Source organism: Anarrhichthys ocellatus, unplaced genomic scaffold (assembly GCF_004355925.1).
Source record: "Anarrhichthys ocellatus isolate YVR2014 unplaced genomic scaffold, GSC_Weel_1.0 scaffold56, whole genome shotgun sequence".
NCBI lineage: Eukaryota > Metazoa > Chordata > Actinopteri > Perciformes > Anarhichadidae > Anarrhichthys > Anarrhichthys ocellatus.
Genome location: NW_022280086.1, coordinates 2,497,476 through 2,502,692, shown reverse-complemented (window position 1 = coordinate 2,502,692; position 5,217 = coordinate 2,497,476).

Genomic DNA, 5,217 nt, shown 5'->3' with positions numbered 1-5,217 from the left:
ATATATGTATATGTATATATGTATAAATATATGTATATATATATATATATATATGTATATATGTATATATGTATATATATATATGTGTATATATATATATATATATATATATATGTGTGTGTGTGTGTGTTTTATATTATACTGAATATTATTATATGATATATATATATTATATTATACTGAATTGCCTGTGAGGGTGACAAGAGTAAGATGTCCTGACGTGTTATTTACTGCTTTTGTTCATGTTGGAATAAATGTTAAATATTTAACTCCAAAGCAGTAATGCGTGTTTGATACCTTAATGCTTTTGCATTAAATCATACTGGGATGTTTGCTGACATTGATTGGATGTGGCACAGCCCTACCTAGAACATGTTCCACCAGCCACCACTGCACAAGACGCTCCTGAACAATTCCAAGCTGAGGGGCTAAAGTAATGTCCAACATGTTGCCATCTGAGGACACAGACTTTGTGGTCCTGTCCTGAACAGTGGAGTTGCGCCTGAAGCACCGGTCAAGAGGACATATTGAAGTTCATTCATCGGCTACCCAGTCCCCTCTGGTTGACTGGTGAACCCTGTCTTTTACTTCCGTCCCCCTGACCCCCAGTCTCGGGACGTCCGTCCCTCTGACCCCAGTCTCTAGAGTTCAGTCCCCCCGAGCCCCTGTGTTCCCAGGCCAGAGCAACTCCAGCCGTCCCCCTGAGCCCCTGTGTCCGGAGCAGCTCCGGCAGTCCGGCCGTCCCCCCGAGCTCCTGTGCCCGGAGCAACTCCGGCAGTCCGGCCGTCCCCCTGAGCCCCTCCGCCTGGTGGGATCCAGACGCCCCTCCTCCAGACCCCCTCCGCCCATCCTTTTTTGTCTTGCTTCACATTGGACGTCTGGAATCCGTCCCTTGAGGGGGGTACTGTCATGATTAGGCTTTGCCTTCTGTGTTCTGTGTCTGTGTGTGTCTGTGTGTAGCTCCACACCCTCCTCACTCTACCTGTCATCCACTCCCTAATCATCAGCACAACTCCCCTGCCTCTGATCAAGCCACTATATAGACCCCTGCCTCTCCTGCTTTCTCCTCTTACACTTCTTTTTTACTGAAAATGAATGATGGGTCAGCCTTGGCTATTTGTTCTCGTAAGCAGTCACGCGCTCACACACATGAACACTTGTACTCTCCTTCACACACACGCCACTCATGAGCGCGCACACCCACATACACCTATGCAAAAAAACTCACAGAGATGGACCACCCATTAGCACATGTAAACACACACACCCTAGCCCTATGCACACTCAGTTAATTAAGTTAAGATGCTGACTAAGGAGCTACAGAGCTCTTTGCAGTATGAGAGTGATAGAGGAGGGGACACATGCAGACGAAGCACACACATACAAAGCACACTCATAGCTAGTACAAGGCAAAGTCAACCTGGAAAGACCTGTTTGTTTTGACATTGCACCAAAGAGACAAGCCGTCCACACGTCTAACTTTTGTGATACCTACGCACTAAGGCACCCTTTTTGCATCCCTATGAATCGCACCAGGCTTTCAATGAGCTCCAATGTGAACCCATCCACGTCATTATTAGAAGGTCAGAGTAACTGACGCAGTATAAAGAGTGAGAAAGTCCTCAGAGGTTGGGTGGGAGTTAGAGTTTGGATGGGTCAAACAAACACCGACTTTCACCCAAGAGACTGTTGCCCATTCCCTGTGTGACATCAAGTCTTTATTTACTTATCTTACCTTAGTTTTGTTATGTAACTTCCATGATTTACTAATGGTAGTTACACAACAAGCGCACCTATTTCACATAAACATATGTACATATCTTAATCAAAACCACAATCATTTCCTCAACCTAACCAAGTGCTTTTGCTGCCAAAAAAAAATCTAAAATGACCTCGTAAGCATTTTCCGACCTGATGCCCTAATTGTCAGGACAATGACACACACACGTCATAACCGACGTCATGATAGTGAAGTGGAGGTTGTGAAAACTTATAATAATAATAATAATAAATCAATTTTCTATAGCGCTTTTCAAAATACCCAAAGACGCTTTACAAGGCAGAGACAAACAGAAGAAACAAACAAACAAACAAAAGAAAGAATAACTGTAGAAGCTGTGCTGAATGGGTCATGTAATGGAGGGTAGGGTGCAGGGGTTAGCAGGTGAAGGCGAGTTTGAAGAGGTGGGTTTTGAGGGCTTGTTTGAATGATGATAGGGAGGGAGCCTCGCGGATGTGGATGGGGAGGGCGTTCCAGAGGGGAGGGCAGCAGCTGAGAAGGCCCTGTCACCCCAGGTCCGGCGCTTGGTCCTGATGGTCTTCAGAGTGTTTGCACCGGCGGACCTGAGGCAACGGGTTGGGGCGTGGAGGGGGAGGAGGTCTGAAAGGTAGGAAGGGGCCAGGTTGTTTAGGGCTTTGTAGGTGGTGAGTAATATTTTGAAGTCTATTCTGTATTTGACCGGGAGCCAGTGGAGGTTGTGAAGGACCGGGGTGATGTGTTCATAGCAGCGGGTGGAAGTGAGCAGTCGAGCGGCAGAGTTCTGAACATATTGGAGTTTATTGATGATTTTGTTGGGAGAACCGTAGAGGATGCTGTTGCAGTAGTCGAGTCTGGAGGTTATGAAGGCATGGATGAGAATTTCGGTGGTGGCAGAGGACAGGGAGGGTCGGAGGCGTGCAATGTTCCTGATGTGAAAGAAGGCAGTTTTGGTGATGTGGTTGGCGTGGGGTAGAAAAGAGAGGGTGGGGTCGAGGATGATACCGAGGTTGCGGACCTGGGTGGAGGGGGTGACGATGTAGCCATCAATGTTGAGGGAGAAGGGCTGGGCTGAGCGGGTGAGGGAGTTAGGGCCGATGATGAGTATTTCAGATTTGTTGCAGTTGAGTTTGAGAAAGTTCTGTTGCATCCATGATTTTATATCAGTGAGACAGGTGGTGAGAGTGGAGTGGGTGACGGAGGAGATGGTCTTGGTGGAGAAGTAGAGTTGGGTGTTGTCAGCGTAGCAGTGGAAGTTGAGACCATGATGACGGATGATTTGTCCAAGGGGAAGGATGTAAATGATGAAGAGAAGGGGACCAAGCACTGAACCTTGGGGGACACCGTGGGTGACTGGGGAGGTGAAGGATTTACAGTTGTTTATTGCAATGAATTGATGTCGGTCTGAGAGATATGAGGTGAACCAGGAGAGGGCAGTGCCAGTTACTGATTATAATGTGTATTTTTTTATGATCTACTTGTTTATATTTACGTAAGGACTATCTTGCTGAACTTCGATGTTGGCACTTGTTTAGTGTTATTCTTTTTCTTGTAGCTGCCTGCTGGTGAGGATTATTATATTTCCAATATTACAGTATGTAACTTTCATTCACGTGTATGTAGAAAATGTATCTTATAGATGAATTTCAGTTTTGCTTCAGTTTTGTGGCACTAAAAATCGTTGAGCTCGCTTGGTATTGTATGGGTGCAATATATAAAACAAATGTAACTCATACTCTATGATGCTATTGCATAATTTATATTAGACTTATAATTCAACCCTTTTTGTGGTTTGAGGAGATTGACAATTTAGTATAAACTGACGATGTGTTTGTGTGTCTCTCATCCAGTAAATGTGCTGTGAGCTCAAGCCGATTGGGTCCACTACTGACCAAATGGAGAAGGAGGGTTACATTAGCAATATAACATTATAAGACATTTGACTGAATGATTGAACTAAATATTTTGTAGAGATTTTTTCTTCCCAATACCAATTGTGGTATCTGATGAGGGTTTGCATAAAAAGTATTTTTGCATGGAGAATAACATGCTGTACAATGGCTCAACCACACAATGGAAAGGGCAGAAAGAGAGAAAGACCCCTCTGAGCAAAAGTTGGATAAGAATAGAAGAAATAGTTGGTAAAAGAAAGGGAAGCTTAGCATCACAATGTGTGCAGATTTAAATAAGAACAAGTTCCTTTTTTCAGTGTCAAGTGTACAATACTGCCTATAACACACTGGAACAGGTGTGTTGCTTTAGCACAGCTCTTCTTAAACATCACAATAGAAATAGAGGGTTAGTGTAGGTTTAGCACCATTGGAATAGGTTCACAAAATATCAGCTGAACATACTATTGCACACTATTATTATTAAGTAGCGGGGATGTTTTACTTGCTGATTTACTGCCAAAATGACTTGTCGAAATGGAAAATGTAGGCTTATTAAAGAATAAATCAAATTTGGCAATTGGACAAAAAAAAATAAAACTTTGTTGTTGACATATATAGTGGGTACTGCATAAAAACAAATTAGAATTCCCTCTCTAATATCTATTTTATTTCTTGCTATGAAACCATCTCATTCATACAACTGGATTTATTAAAGCCTCTGAAAAAACTCATTTCTACAAGATTACATTTGAACACGTCATGATAACAGAATTAATCTCTGCTGAAAACTCAATCTTTAATGTTTGGAGTTTGAACACATCATAATGTAACTGAATGCAACCTCGAGCTGTTAGCACTGTTATTAGCAGGACTGTGTTAGGGAGAGAGCCTTTGCTGTCGGCAGATGAGCAGGTCACTTCAAATACAATGATCAGCAGGCATGGGAATTAATTACAATTAGTGCTGGGCAAGTTAACGCGTTAATTTCGCGTTAACACATTCATTCATTAACACCGACAATTATTTTATCGCGCGTTAACGCATTTTTAAAATTTATTATAATTTTTTATTTTATTTTTTTAATTGAAAGACAAGAGACAATACATATACATACTGGACATCGCTGCGGTAAAGTCAGCAGACACTCAGATCTCCGTGGTCAACTCAGCAGACACTTACATGCTAGTGCACCTATATGCTGAAATTCACGGTAAACGCATTTAAACGGCACAGATCGGGATCGAGCGAAGGACTTTGAAAGTTAGCGGAAAGATTAACGTGAGACAACATCCGGTTTCTTCAGATGAACATCCGGTTTTCAGAATAAGATGCCAACAAAGTATGAATTATATTCACATTAAGTATAAAACATGCTACCTGCATCTCGTGAACCAAATGTTATTGCCCTTTTGTTCATATAGCAGTACTTTTAAAATAAAAGTGCCCAATACACTACTTTTGAATTCATTATTGAACTTTGCCATAACAATGCGATTAATCGCAAAAAATCCATGCGATTAATCGCGATTAAATATTTTAATCGTTGCCCAGCACTAATTACAATATAAT